Source organism: Mesoplodon bidens (assembly GCF_964165515.1).
Source record: "Mesoplodon bidens genome assembly, chromosome: 17".
In the NCBI taxonomy this organism is placed as follows: Eukaryota; Metazoa; Chordata; class Mammalia; order Artiodactyla; family Ziphiidae; genus Mesoplodon; species Mesoplodon bidens.
The window spans coordinates 37,886,877-37,903,848 of NC_138174.1; positions in this window are offsets into that span (position 1 = coordinate 37,886,877).

Here is a 16,972-nt window from a genome sequence, read left to right on the forward strand (position 1 = left end):
AGATTTCTTTGTGATACTAATAAGCACACTGAATACATGTTTTCTGTCTATCCTTATCATCATTTATTTACTTAACACATACTGTAAGACCTCACAAATTATTTTTATTATTCCTCCCATCCTTATAGATGCTAATTTACTCTTGCTGGAATAAAACAAATTATTTTGAAGTGTAATAATCATTAACTCGAAGTATTTTTTTCTCAAAGGTATTGCATTAAATTACATTTAGCCTGTATTTAATATAATAATGTGCACTTTTTAAGTAACATCACCATCAACCATAAGGTAAATTTTAAGGGAGTGTTAGTATAGTAGAGTATGGAAAATCATTCCTGTTTTGTCACCCGCTCTCCCCAAAAGAGAAAAGAGAAAATATATTCACAGACCCACAAATGTATACCTATTCACCCCAATAGCAGTTGCCTCATTAGTTTTGGTTAGCAGCCATCCTTTTTTAACTTTTTTCTCTTAAGGTTTATGATCACTATAATTTACTCCTATTATAAAATGGCTTAAATTTGGAAAAAAAAGATTAGTTTATTGCTACACAATATCTATTTAGTTTATTTGTATTTAGTCTGTTTTATTCTAGAAAAGATGTAAAGTTAACAAACAATCAATGCCTTTCAATACAATGATTGAATATCTAAAATTTGAGATATGTAAATACCAATGACACATTTAGCATTCTGAACATATTTTAAAATCTGGATTTAAGCTGTACTGAAAGTTTGTTATGGAATATGTGGTGTTAAAATTAATCACCTAAGTTACTAATTATATAATATTTATATCTTACCATTATTACATTTTTAATGTAATTATCAGTTATATCCAAAAAATATATTCATAGAATTTCACCTATTGGCTTTATGTCATACTTAGCCCAACTCAATATCTTTATAAAAGAATCCAGGAAAGGATGCAAGGGAACAATATAAAGAGCTTCCATAGAAATACACAAATGTTGGAATCATGATTTTGAAATTAAACTATTTAGAACAGGAAAATTTTTTCATAAGTTAGTATGATATGACAAATGTATGTATGCTAAATGACAGAGACATTATCTGTTTCAGGCAGAAGTTGCAAGAAAAATCAAATAGCAGGGGGAAAATGTTCATTTGGTAGAAAAGATAATAGGGTAAAGGCAGAGCTCTTCAGCTGTGCCCTGTGGGTCTTCAAGTCCACCAAATTCTGTTAAGTTCTCTGTTTCTTTCTCTAACAACTTGAAGATCAAAAGAGAGAAAGTCGAGGAGATTAAAATAAGGAAGAAAGATAGCAAAACATTTGAGTTTCATTTTGGCTTTTTCACCTCCAATTTGCAAAGATCCAATGGGGGAAAGAGGGGAAGAATTATGTATTTCATCAGGACATTGGAAGCCTGGTCTTAATGACAGTTTAGGAGATTTAGAATACTAAAACATAGCAAAATTATCTTATTATAAATGATTTTATATCAAACTATTTTATATACTGTATGCCTTCAACTTTATTAATGGTCTATGGACCAGTAGACAGAATATACCACTGCATATCCTCTGTTATGAATGGAAGTCGAGAAAATATTTTGGAAGTCACAACACTTGATGAAAATTCATCTATGTCACATTCAATATTTAACTGTTTATTAAAGAAAGCATATGAAATTTTCATCATAAATCTGTTATAGTCTATAAGTTTCACATGAAATACCTGATCTTTCTTAATGCTTAGAATGGGTATAAATTTATTTTTTAAAAAGTCAATTAATGGTTATATCTACATTACAATACATTACTCTTATTATTTAAATTAATTTTTAGTGAACATGCAGGATATTATTGAGGATATAGAATGTTTTACATAAGAAAAATCAAAACTCTATGTACATCAGCAGAATCTGAAGTTTAAGATTCTATATCTTCATTTTAAGCAGGCTGATATTACTTTCAAAAAGAAGAAAACAGTGAAGGTGACTTAATAGCAATACCAGATGTCATATTGCAGTAAGAATTATAGCTGTACAAGGAACATTAATAATGCAATGTCAGTAAATACACAAGTAAATATTTGACATACTAATTTTAATTCATTACAAATGTTATTTAAGGAGCTAAGCTTACAACCTGAGAGGAAAAAATTCTGAAAAAGAATTCAACGCGGAGAAAGAGTTTACAATTTGTTCTGATAACTGGCTGAGTGTGTACCCTAGTTTTGATATTACTTGGAGGAATAGTATAGTGTGTCAGAAACTCTCTCATATTAAGTTGTCAATATCAATTCAGAAATTCATTATTTAATCAATTTTTTTCCACAGAAGGAACAAAGAACATAATCAAAAATATATATGCCCTTGATTTTTTTTTCAGACAAGCATTAATCTCAACCATTCCTGCAAAACTCTATTCACTGATTTTCTGTGATGACATTGAAAATTGTAAACATTTAAATAATATGCAATTAATCATGGGAATTTATTTAGATAATTATATCAAATTGAATTTTAAAAAGTGAAGGCATTATTGTTTTATATCCCAGAACCTTCATACATTTTGTTTCTTCTGCTTGGAACATTCCATGCCACTCTTTGCAAAATTGCATTCTTTTTCTCTTTTAGAACTAAACTGTAATATCACTTTCTCAGAGGAACCCTCTTGAGCCATTCAATTAAAAAATAATCCAGCCCCATTTGTTTAACACAGGGCTTACCGAGTCAGTCTGGCAAATCCTGTGTACTTAGTTTCCAGTATACGATAGATACTCAATAAACATTTATTAAAGGATGAATGATAAATCTAGATTTGGATAAGAAGATACTTTATTTGAAAAGACTACTGCACTAGGTAAAACATTGAGACCATATGACCTGCAAGCATTTCACAAGCCAGGCAGAAGAGAATTTTCATTTATAGGGAGGGGTAAGCAAGAGAGTAAGTACTGGGTATTGGGGAGTTAGTTGAAGGGGACCTGATAGGACAGTTGAACAGGAAATCCTTTTCTTTGAGATTACTGGATTCTTGGGAGGAGCCACTAAGGACAGGTTGTTCCATATTCAGATACAGGCTGATAGTGCTTCAGAGTTCTGGGCCCTGAGCCAAGGAGAGAAAATTAACTATGCTTTGGTCCAGTCAAATTAGCAGGTATTTTGACCCAGTAGGTCAGTTGATACAAATAGCTAATCATTTATGAGACAAAGGATGGGAATTCAGAAAGTCTATATCTGACTTTACCTTAGGTAAATGAGGGAGGCATTTGCGAGTCTTATTTAAGTCATATGGGGAAAGATGATGCTTCATAGTGAGCCATTTCCTGCAACACAGAAGTGTGGGGGTATTTCTTAACCATTGCTGCTTTTCAGAAACACAGGGCTCATGTGAAGTTTAACATTGCCAAAAGGAGTAATTGAATGCATGTTTGTTATAGTATATTTAATGTGATCTATATGGCTATATATAAATCTACATATGTACATATATAAATATATATATTTTTTTCTTTCTTTTTTTTTTTTTTTTTTTTGCAGTACGCGGGCCTCTTACTGTTGTGACCTCTCCCACTGTAGAGCACAGGCTCCAGATGTGCAGGCTCAGCGGCCATGGCCCACGGGCCCAGCTGCTCCACGGCACGTGGGATCCTCCCGGACTGGGGCATGAACCCACGTCCCCTGCATTGGCAGGGGGACCCTCAACCACTGCGCCACCAGGGAAGCCCTACCTATATTTTTATACATTAATTTTGATACTGACATTTATATGTATCTTTCTACATAACTATGAGCTTATCAGTGTTTCTTAAGATGTTTAATTGTGTAAGGCTAACCTATGTATTATAGAGTGTTTATCATTCTTGACTGTGACCACTAAATACCAGTGTCACCCTTAATGTTTTATGGCAGTGGAAAAATACCCTTCACCCATACTTCCAAATGCCCCTTATCAGAGCAGTTCTGATTCTAGGTGAGAATCACTGGGACTCAGATGTCATGATTGTGCTATAGTTCCCAAATCCTAACGCTACATTTCAATAATATTCTGTATTCATTCTCACAATCCATATGTGTTGTTAAACTACATTTGTTGAGTATGTAAATACCAGAAAATACTTGTTTTATTCTATATGATTCATTCCAACATAAGCAATTGATCTAAGCCAATCATGGAGCAGAAGTCCTTTTGGAAAATGAGACCACAGGGAAGTCATCTGAGAAGTTTCTAAAAATGGATTTATTGCTCATCAATAAAATACAAATAAATATGTGATAACATTGCTTTATCTGAACATTTTCAATAGCAAATATAATGTGTGACCAAACTAGTTCATTGAGAAGTCATACTCCGTAATTCTAAGGAATTATAGAAAAGAGTGTAAAAACTCTGTTATATCATTAGGAAAGAAAGAACTTAGCCTTCCTTCTGAACCCCTTTTCATTGAAGCAAACACATTTCTTTACTGTTTAAGCAAGTCTGAGTTGGGGATTTTTTTACTAGTAACCAAAAGCATCTTACATGGCATACTATATTTCTATTGAAATCCAAATAAATTCCAAAGAAATTATCTTCTACTCTTTCTAAAAACTCATGGACATATGTTATAAACCCTTTTCCAAGTAAAAAAAGTAAATATCTCTTAAGAATAATAATATAGATTTGTAATTTTAAAACTAAAGAAAATTTTGACAGTAAAAATATCCCTAATGAGGAAATTAAAGACATGTCTACTTACTGATAACAGTTGACCAGAAGATACTTTTGTAGCCAGATTAGTGAGTCAACACTGTGTGTACATTTAATGAACATGAATGTTTTAAAATATAAACATAAACATTAGTCACTCCTAAATATGCTCTTATATTGCATGCCCATGTGAAAAAAATGAACAATAATGACTTTTTATTAATTGTTTTTTTCTAAATAAACTTCTGCATGCAGAAATACTAAGACAATAGAACAAATGAAATGCTACGTCTGATGAAAGGGAGGAGGGAAGCAAATTAGGCAATATCAGGAGCTGAAGTCACTGGCTGGCTGACACAAACTCCTACCTTATTAAACTTCCAGATGGGAAATAAAACCTGAGTCCTGAAAAAGCTGATAAGTATTAGAGAATTATTTACATGAAATAGGATATACTGAAAGGGACAGACACATCAAGTTATTTAAACAAGAAAATGTCCTGAACACCTAACATGTTCCAGGCACTGCTATGTATCCTGTGGATATAATGATTTTCAATAAGAGTTAGATATTACTTATTCTCTTTGAATTGACATTCTGTGAGGGTCAAAAGCAATAAATGACACGTGTTTTACACAGCATTTAGTTTTATATGCACAGAAAAGAGTAATGGTGGAATAGGGACTAGAGTAGATATAATGCTTAGGAAGAAAATATTCTCTAAAAGATAACAGTTTTGTTGGATTCTGGAAAACAATTGTAGCCCAGCTATGAAAATTTCTTGGAGAAGCATGATGCAGGTGTAAGAACTCACAATTAATTAAAAAGACCCTGAGGCTAGATTGTGTTTGCCATGGCAGCCATAGCAAAGAAGGCCAGCATGCCTAGGACATTTTAAGCAAGTAAGATTGGGGATCAACATGAGATTGGAGATAAATTTACGTGTCTGATTGAGAAGGCCTTTTTGATAAGGAGTTCAGGTAGTATTAACCACAAAGCAAAAGCTATTGAAGAATTATTTGAAGTAGAGTGACATAGTTTTAAAAGATCACAGTTGTTGCTTAACTGGGAATAATTAGAAAGAGGTAATAGCAGAACTAAAGTAACCAGTTAAAAGATTATTGCTAAACAAGTGCTAAAATAACTTAGTATAGAAAGTGAACAAATTCAGAATGTCTTTTTGAAACAGATATCAAAGGATTTTTCAAGGAGCTTAATTTGGAGGAAGAAGAAAAGGGAAGAAACAAGAATGGCTTATAGATATTTTTCCTGAGCAACTGGATGTATGCAATTTCCATTTACTAAAATAGGGAGAAAAAACCTGGGTACTAGGTAAATCTTCACTATTCTCCATTCTAAGTGTATTCATTTTTACATACATAGTATAGATATATCATTCTTTCTTCCAGAAAAGTCTACGATGAAGATTGCAGATTAAAAAAAAATTTTCATCACATGGTAATCATTATCAACCCACAATTTCCAAAATGGGAAAAGTATTTTTAATTATCCTTAGCGTCCATCCATTTCTTCTTATTCTTAGTAACAGAATTACCCAGTTTATCTGAACACACTGTTCCCTACCTAAAGAAGAGCTTATAACCTCCCTTACAGCAGCATATAAAATAGTTGTCATCTCCTTAAAGATAAAGTCATATAATATGGACCGGGTTTTCCCCCATTCCTGCTCCTTAAGAAGTGGAAAGACTGCTGCCTTGAACTCAAAGTGGGAAGCAAAATATTGAGGAAATCAAAGCCAACTTGCTAGCTCTGTTCACTCGATAAACTCTTAGAACTGAACTTCTCTAAAGTCTAGAACCCCTCTCATCTAGAAGATAAAAAATAAAGTTCTCTCTATTTAAACCTTAGCATTTTTGAAAATATGTTAGTCTAGCTTTTACTCGTATTAATAGATACATATTTCCTGGAAAACTGTGCTTACTAATAACATATGTGATATTATTAACAAGCATGGGAAGAGGGACCATTGGAGAGGATGTGTGTGTGTGTGTATGTTGAAATAATAAAGGCCAACCAACTGAAGAAGGGAATGGAAAAATAGTTGTATTAACCTTTCCAAATGAGAAAAATTGACATTGTTTGTCTATATCACTGAGTTGGAAGGAATGCAAAATAATGTTCATGACCCATAAAAATAATTGCTACACCAAATGCTACTTACAACAGAACTAGAATGGAAGAGTGGTACTATGTATGCAATGTATTTTCAAATGTTAATCTAGAGTTAGAATTAAATATCATAGTAAATCAATCAGGAGATAAATGAGAACTTGGAAAATAATCTATATTAAGTGTTGGCATTTTTCCTCAAGCCATAGAACTCACATACATTTTGTTAGGATTCTGTTGCACAATACTTAAGATGAATTATGCTTTTTTGTGGCATTAGTAAATACAGAAAATTCTGTAATATTTCATCCTGCAAGTTGGATATCCTGCAAGTTTTTTAATCGTATAGATAATTCTGAAAATTTGCACAGCAGTCAAATGGGAAGTGTGTTTGAATAAGAAAATTTAAAAATGTATTCTGACTATATATTTTCAAAGAAAATGAATGAAGCAGATGCAATATATTTTCCCTCTGGTTTCACAAAAATAAATAGCAATCAATAAACCTTCCATCTCATATATTTAAAAAAGTTTAATCAAGGTCACATTTTTCAACTTTATATCCAAGACATATTATTAAATTAGTAAAAGACCAATGACCTATAAAACCCTGGCAAAGATGTATTTAATGCAAAGAAGATCAATTTAGTTGAAGGGTAATGAAATGTGTAGCTTATAGTTTATTTGCATTGTAATTCAGTTGAACTTTAATATATTAATTGTGTCATGGTACTTTCTTGATGTGGAAATAAAAACTGACCACCAAAGATTTGGGTCATTCTTCCTAAAGTAAAGTTGTTTCTGGAAAGTGGCTCTCCAGTCAATATCTATGATTTCTAAACATCTGTCAGATATGTAACAATTAATTACACAGCTAAGCTAGTCAAGGAGAAGACAAATGTGAAGCAAATAATGCTACAAATTAAAGAAGATATTGAATTAATAGTATTTAAATTTATAATTATAAATAATCATATAAACTTTTCCCTAGCAGATTCTGATTCCTTGTATACACTTTATAAAGAAATAAGGATAAAAGGAGGAAAATAAGGAAAGAGAGAATGAGAGATGGAAAGACATAGAGGAATAAGAGAATTAAATTCACTTTGGATATAGGAAAGTTGGAAATATCACATCATTTGTAATTTGTTCCATTCCCTTGTTACTAGAAATTAGAATAATCTGAATACATTGTTTTAGGTAAGACATTTAGCCATTTTGAACCAGTAGTTCTGCCTTGACTGTTTCAGCTGTGTCTTTGAAATAGCAAGCAAGACTTCGGGAAGAAAAATATTGGAATAGACAGGAACTGGGGTCTAATACCATTTTCTTGCTACTCCAAGCAACAACAACAAGACTTCTTTATTCTCTCAGTTTTCAATAAATCCGTACACCTTTCATCAGCTGGATTAAGTGCAGTCTAGTACTTTGTTCCTACCCTGGCAGAGAAAACCAGCATAAGATTTTTCTCCTCTATGGTAGGGGCAAGAACCTGGAAAGCAGTTTGGAGCACTCCAGTGAAGACCAAGAACTGATTCTAGATAACCTGTGGGCTCAGAGATCTGTGGGCTTTATAAGTACAGTAATTCACAAATTACTTTTAAAAAGAAAATATATATATATTTTTTGATTTGACAGAGTAGGCACTGATATCATTGAATATAATGTAAAAATAGAAAAAAGAAACCCTAAAATCCAAATCTTTGTTTCCTTCTGAAGTTCACTGCTGATTCATCAGCCTCTCCCTTTCTCTCTTGAGCTCTTAATAAAGTTTTAAATTTCTAATATAAAAAAAAATAAGTTGAGTAATCCATATAAATTATCATTCAAACTCTTGGAGGAAAGGTGGTAATTAAATCCATAGAAGACAACTTCCCTGAGCTCATGACCTCAGTTGGCAGACTAGGAATTCACAGAATTCTAGGTTAGAATAACAAGGAAAAAAAATGACCGGTAATTGTCTTGGTAACATTAATTAGGAGAAAATCTTACAACTGTCATGTAAAACAAAACAAAGTATCAACAACAACAACGACTACTTGACACTGTATTTTTCTTTTAGGGCATTAAAAGAAAAAAAAAGTAGTCTATATGTATGTATTACCAAAGTGTAAGCTCTGCAGCTCTTTTGAAATAAGCTATCTTTTGGAGAACAAACCTGAAAGTATAAAAAACTTGGTATAGATCTTTAGGATAATAGAAACACTGGCTTTTCATCATCATCTATCTGATGTCTTGCTTATGTTACCAGTAAAATCTTGCTTATGTTACCAGTAAAATCTAGCTTCTGTTTTTCTTAATTCTGGCTAGCATTTCAGATTTACTCCCATTACTTTGTCATCAATATGCAGATAGCAAACACAATCTATTTTCTGTATAAATATAAAAAGAATTTGAATAGCCTTGTGTATAAACCTATTATTAACTCCATTTGTTGAGCACCTTAATTAATTATTAGGAGATGTTACTGTAGATCTTATTATTAACATCACAGGTTTTTCATATTCTTGTTTTCTCACTTGCAATCAGTGAACACAAGTAAAAGTTTGCATTTCCAGTATCTTAGATCTTATCCTTTTAGATACAAGTAATATCTACATATATATGTTCTTTCTTTTTTTTCTTTTTAGCATAATTATTCAACTGTACTTGAAAGTCATGGTTGAAATATAGAATAACATTTTTAGGGTTGATATAATTTATTTCTAATTGTAACTGTAAACTATTTAGAGACTCAGAGAATTCAGTAAAAAACCAAAGACTGACAGTTTTAAACCAGAGGTATTTTAAAATATTTTATCTCATCCATGAACGTATTTCTCACCACTTATCCCACAATCTGCTGAGTGCTATTTTTCTTTCTCTCATATTTTGACAGTTTCTCTATATACCCAATGAAACTCAACAACGATGCAATTGAAAAAAATATTTCATCATATTAGCTAAGAATTTTACCAAGCAGAAAAGAAGAGACAGAATTGTGTTTTAAATGTCAAATGGTAAAGCATATATAAGACTCAAATAACAAAGAAAAGAGCCCATAATAATTCAAAAATAAAATCATTGATAAACAGGAAATACATTAATCAATTAGATATAACATTTAAAATATTACAAAACCACCTATGTGTTTTGTAAGATTTTGTAAATCTGATTATATCATTAATTTTGTATGTTATAACCCAATCCAAAGATGAGCAGAAGACCTAAATAGACATTTCTCCAAAGAAGATATACAGATTGCCAACAAACACATGAAAGAATGCTCAACATCATTAATCATTAGAGAAATGCAAATCAAAATTACAATGAGATATCATCTCACACCAGTCAGAATGGCCATCATCAAAAACTCTACAAACAATAAATGCTGGAGAGGGTGTGGAGAAAAGAGAACCCTCTTGCACTGTTGGTGGGAATGTAAATTGATACAGCCACTATGGAGAAAAGTAAGGAGATTTCTTAAAAACCTAAAAATAGAACTACCATATGACCCAGTAATCCCACTACTGGGCATATACCCTAAGAAAACCATAATTCAAAAACAGTCATGTAACAAAATGTTCATTGCAGCTCTATTTACAATAGCCTGGATATGGAAACAACCTAAGTGTCCATCAATGGATGAATGGGTAAAGATGTGGCACATATATACAATGGAATATTACTCAGCCGTAAAATGTAATGAAACTGAGTTATTTATAGTGAGGTGGATGGACCTATTTTCTGTCATACAGAGTGAAGTAAGTCAGAAAGAGAAAATCAAATACCATATGCTAAAACATATATATGGAATCTAAAAAAAAAAAAAAAAGATCAGAAGAATGTAGGGGCAAGACAGGAATAAAGATGCAGACCTACTGGAGAATGGACTTGAGGATACAGGGAGTGGGAAGGGTAAGCTGGGACAAAGTGAGAGAGTAGCATGGACATATATACACAACCAAACGTAAAATAGATAGCTAATGGGAAGCAGCTACATAGAAGAGGGAGATCAGCTTGGTGTTTTTTGACCACCTAGAGGGGTGGGATAGGGAGGGTGGGAGGGAGGGAAGAGATATGGGGACACATGTATATATATAACTGATTCACTTTGTTATGAAGCAGAAACTAACACACCATTGTAAAGCAATTATACTCTAATAAAGATGTTAAATAAAATAAAATAAAATAAAGATGGAAAAAATTTTGTATGTTATAAATTATTGCAGGTAAAGCACATATGATGGTATTCATATATCTAGGTAACTCTAAGTTAAAGTAGAAGAGAAACAATAGAAGTATTAGGGGAAAGAAAACAATTTTTGAAATAGTAATTAGTTTTCTAGATGAAAGATATAAACTGCAACCCTATATTTGACATGAGTATATATCAAAATCTTTCCTCAAATGTAGACTGAAGCCTGAGTTGTTACTTGCACACTGGATTATAGTATAAAGGAAATCCAATAAAAATCATAGCACTGTACTTGTTGTAGGTCCTTTAATAAGCATGGATTTTGAAATATTGGTAAAGATTACAGTTTATAGGTAAGAAACTATTGCCCCAAATATAGTACAATAATGTGTTTTCTTAGTGAGTGGGTTAAATTTGATATGCTAAAGTGATTTAATATGATTAATGAAATTAGAAATAGCATTGATTCCTGGTATTTTTATTATTTTTATGCATTATTTATTTATTTATTTTATTAGTTTCTGCTTTATAACAAAGTGAATCAGTCATACATATACATCTGTTCCCACATCCTTTCCCTCATGCATCTCCCTCCCTCCCACCCTCCCCATGCCAACCCTCCAGGCAGTCACAAAGAACTGAGCTGATCTCCCTGTGCTCAGCGGCTGCTTCCAACTATCTATCTACCTTACGTTTGGTAGTGTATATATGTCCATGCCGCTCTTTCGCTTTGTCACAGCTTACCAGTCCCCCTCCCCATATCCTCAAGTCCATTCTCAAGTAGGTCTGTGTCTTTATTCCCGTTTTACCCCTAGGTTCTTCATGACATTTTTTTTAATTCCATATATATGTGTTAGCATACGGTATTTGTCCTTCTCTTTCTGACTTACTTCACTCTGTATGACAGACTCTAGGTCTATCCACCTCATTACAAATAGCTCAGTTTCGTTTCTTTTTATGGCTGAGTAATATTCCATTGTATATATGTGCCACATTTTCTTTATCCATTCATCCAATGGTGGACACTTAGTTTGTTTCCATCTCCGGGCTATTGTGAATAAAGCTGCAATGAACATTTTGGTACATGTCTATTTTTGAATTATGGTTTTCTCAGGGTATATGCCTAGTACTGGGATTGCTGGGTCAAATGGTAGTTCTATTTGTAGTTTTTCAGGGAACCTCCATAATGTTCTCCATAGTGGCTGTACCAATTCACATTCCCACCTGCAGTGCAAAAGTGTTCCCTTTTCTCCACACCCTCTCCAGCATTTATTGTTTCTAGATTTTTTGATGATGGCCATTCTGACTGGTGTGAGATGATATCTCATTGTAATTTTGATTTGCATTTCTCTAATGATTAATGATGTTGAGCATTCTTTCATGTGTTTGATGGCAGTCTGTATATCTTCTTTGGAGAAATGCCTACTTAAGTCTTCTGCCCATTTTTGGATTGGGTTGTTTGTTTTTTTGCTATTGAGCTGCATGAGCTGTTTATAAATTTTGGAGATTAATCCTTTGTCAGTTGCTTCATTGGCAAATATTTTCTCCCATTCTGAGGGTTGTCTTTTGGTCTTGTTTATGGTTTCCTTTGCTGTGAAAAAGCTTGGAAGTTTCATTAGGTCCTTTGATGTTGGATTCTTGTTTATCTTTGTTTTTATTTCCATTTCTCTAGGAGGTGGGTCCAAAAGGATCTTGCTGTGATTTATGTCATAGAGTGTTCTACCTATGTTTTCCTCTAAGAGTTTGATAGTTTCTGCCCTTACACTTAGGTCTATAATCCATTTTGACCTTATTTTTATGTATGGTGTTAGAGAATGAACTAATCTCACACTTTTACTTGTCCCTGTCCAGTTTCCCCAGCACCACTTATTGAAGAGACTGTCCTTTCTCCACTGTACATTCCTGCCTCCTTTATCAAAGATAAGTTGACCATATGTGCATGGGTTTATCTCTGGGCTTTCTATCCTGTTCCATTGATCTATCTTTCTGTTTTTGTGCCAGTACCACACTGTCTTGATTACTGTAGCTTTGTAGTATAGTCTGAAGTCAGGGAGCCTGATTTCTCCAGCTCCGTTTTTCGTTCTCAAGATTGCTTTGGCTATATGGGGTCTCTTGTTTTTCCAAACAAATTTTGAAATTTTTTGTTCTAGTTCTGTGAAAAATGCCAGTGGTAGTTTGATAGAGATTGCATTGAATCTGTAGATTGCTTTGGGTAGTAGAGCCATTTTCTCAATATTGATTCTTCCAACCCAGGAACATGGTATATCTCTCCATCTATTTGTATCATCTTTAATTTCTTTCATCAGTGTCTTATAATTTTCAGCATACAGGTCTTTTGTCTCCTTAGGTAGGTTTATTCCTAGATATTTTATTCTTTTTGTTGCAGTGGTAAATGGGAGTGTTTTCTTGATTTCATTTTCAGATTTTTCATCATTAGTGTACAGGAATGCCAGTGATTTCTGTGCATTAATTTTTTATCCTGCTACTTTACCATGTTCATTGATTAGCTCTAGTAGTTTTCTGGTAGCATCTTTAGGATTCTCTATGTATAGTATCATGTCATCTGCAAACAGTGACAGCTTTACTTCTTCTTTTCCAATTTGGATTCCTTTTATTTCCTTTTCTTCTCTGATTGCTGTGGCTAAAACTTCCAAAACTAAGTTGAATAAGACTGGTGAGAGTGGGCAGCCTTGACTTGTTCCTGATCTTAGTGGAAAAGTTTTCAGTTTTTCACCATTGAGGACAATGTTGGCTGTGGGTTTGTCCTATATGGCCTTTATTATGTTGAGGAAAGTTCCCTCTATGCCTACTTTCTGCAGGGTTTTTATCATAAATGGGTGTTCAATTTTGTCGAAAGCTTTCTCTTCATCTATTGAGATGATCATATGGTTTTTCTCCTTCAATTTGTTAATATGGTGTATCACATTGATTGATTTGTGTATATTGAAGAATCCTTGCATTCCTGGAATAAACCCCACTTGATCATGGTGTATGATCCTTTTAATGTGCTGTTGGATTCTGTTTGCTAGTATTTTGTTGAGGATTTTTGCATCTATGTTCATCAGTGATATTGGCCTGTAGTTTTCTTTCATTGTGACATCCTTGCCTGGTTTTGGTATCAAGGTGATGGTGGCCTCGTTGAATGAGTTTGGGAGTGTTCCTTCCTCTGAAATTGTTTGGAAGAGTTTGAGAAGGATGTGTGTTAGCTCTTCTCTAAATGTTTGATAGAATTCGCCTGTGAAGCCATCTGGTCCTGGGCTTTTGTTTGATGGAAGATTTTTAATCACAGTTTCAATTTCGGTGCTTGTGATTGGTCTATTCATATTTTCTATTTCTTCCAGAGTCAGTCTTGGCAGGTTGTGCATTTCTAAGAATTTGTCCATTTCTTCCATGTTGTCCATTTTATTGGCATAGAGTTGCTTGTAGTAATCTCTCATGATCTTTTGTATTTCTGCAGTGTCAGTTGTTACTTCTCCTTTTTCATTTCTAATTCTATTGATTTGAGTCCTCTCCCTTTTTTTCTCGATGAGTCTGGCAAATGGTTTGTCAGTTTTGTTTATCTTCTCAAAGAACCAGCTTTTAGTTTTATTGATCTTTGCTATTGTTTCCTTCATTTCTTTTTCATTTATTTCTGATCTTATCTTTATGATTACTTTCTTTCTGATAACTTTGGTGGTTTTTTGTTCTTTTTTCTCTAATTGCTTTAGGTGCAGGGTCAGGTTCTTTACTCGAGATGTTTCCTGTTTCTTAAGGTGGGATTTTATTGCTATAAACTTCCCCCTTAGAACGGCTTTTGCTGCGTCCCATAGGTTTTGGGTCATCGTGTCTCCATTGTCATTTGTGTCTAGGTATTTTTTTATTTCCTCTTTGATTTCTTCAGTGATCTCTTCGTTATTGAATAGTGTATTGTTTAGCCTCCATGTGTTTGTATTTTTTACAGATCTTTTCCTGTAATTGATGTCTAGTCTCATAGCATTGTGGTCAGAAAAGATACTTGATACAATTTCAATTTTCTTAAATTTACGAAGGCTTGGTTTGTGACCCAAGATATGATCTATCCTGGAGAATGTTCCATGAGCACTTGAGAAAAATGTGTATTCTGTTGTTTTTGGATGGAATGTACTATAAATATCCATTAAGTCCATCTTGTTTAATGTATCATTTAAAGCTTGTGTTTCCTTATTTATTTTCATTTTGGATGATCTGTGCCTTAGTGAAAGTGGGGTGTTAAAGTCCCCTACTATGATTGTGTTCCTGTCAATTTCCCCTTTTATTGCTGTTAGTATTTGCCTTATGTATTGAGGTGCTCCTATGTTGGGTTCATAAATATTTACAATTGTTATATCTTCTTCTTGGATCGATGCCTTTATCATTATGTAGTGTCCTTCTTTTTCCCTTCTAAGAGTCTTTATTTTACAGTCTGTTTTTTCTGATGTAAGAATTGCTACTCTAGCTTTCTTTTGGTTTCCATTTGCATAGAATATCTTTTTCCATCCCCTAACTTTCAATCTGTATGTGTCTCTAGGTCTGAAGTGGGTCTCTTGTAGACAGCATATATATGGATCTTATTTTTGTATCCATTCAGCCACTCTTTGTCTTTTGGTGGGAGCATTTAGTCCATTTACATTTAAGGTAATTATTGATATGTATGTTCCTATTCCCATTTCCTTAATTGTTTTGGGTTCGTTATTGTAGGTCTTTTCCTTCTGTTGTGTTTCTTGCCTAGAGAAGTTCCTTTAGCATTTGTTGTAAAGCTGGTTTGGTGGTGCTGAACTCTCTCAACTTTTGCTTGTCTGTAAAGGTTTTAATTTCTCCATCAAATCGGAATGAGATCCTTGCTGGGTAGAGTAATCTTGGTTGCAGTTTTCTCTCCCTCATCACTTTAATTATGTCCTGCCACTCCCTTCTGGCTTGTAGAGTTTCTGCTGAGAGATCAGCTGTTAACCTGATGGGGATTCCCTTGTGTGTTATTTGTTGTTTTTCCCTTGCTGCTTTTAATATGATTTCCTTGTGTTTTATTTTTGACAGTTTGATTAACATGTGTCTTGGCGTATTTCTCCTTGGATTTATTCTGTATAGGACTCTCTCTGCCTCCTGGTCTTGATTAACTATTTCCTTTCACATATTAGGGAAGTTTTCAACTATAATCTCTTCAAATATTTTCTCAGTCCCTTCCTTTTTCTCTTCTTCTTCTGGAACCCCTATAATTCGAATGTTGGTACGTTTAATGTTGTCCCAGAGGTCTCTGAGACTGTCCTCTGTTCTTTTCATTCTTTTTTCTTTATTTTGATCTGCATCAGTTATTTCCACTATTTTATCTTCCATCTCACTTTACCGTTCTTCTTCCTCAGTTATTCTGCTTTTGATCCCATCTAGAGTATTTTTCATTTCATTTATTGTGTTTTTAATTGATGCTTGATTCTTCTTTAGTTCTTCTAGGTCCTTGTTAACTGTTTCTTGCATTTTGTCTATTCTATTTCCAAGATTATGGATCTTGGAAATAGAATCTTGGATCAGCTTTACTATCATAATTCTGAATTCTTTTTCAGGTCGACTGCCTATTACCTCTTCATTTGTTAGGTCTGGTAGGTTTTTATCTTGCTCCTTCATTTGCTGTCTGTTTTTCTGTCCTCTCATTTTGCTTATGTTACTGTGTTTGGGGTCTCCTTTTTGCAGGCTGCAGATTTGTAGTTTCCGTTGTTTTTGGTGTCTGTCCCCAGCGGCTAAGGTTGTTTCAGTAGGTTGTGTAGGCTTCCTGGTGGGGGGGACTAGTGCCTGTGTTCTGGTGGTTGAGGCTCGATCTTGTCTTTCTGGTGGACAGGTCCATGTCTGGTGGAGTGTTTTGGGGTGCCTGTGGCCTTAGTATGTTTTTAGGCAGCCTCTCTGCTAATGGGTGGTATTGTGTTACTGTCTTGCTAGTTGCTAGCATAGGGTGACCAGCACTGTAGCTTTCTGGTCGTTGACTGAAGCTGGGTGCTGGTGTTGAGATGGAGATCTCTGGGAGATT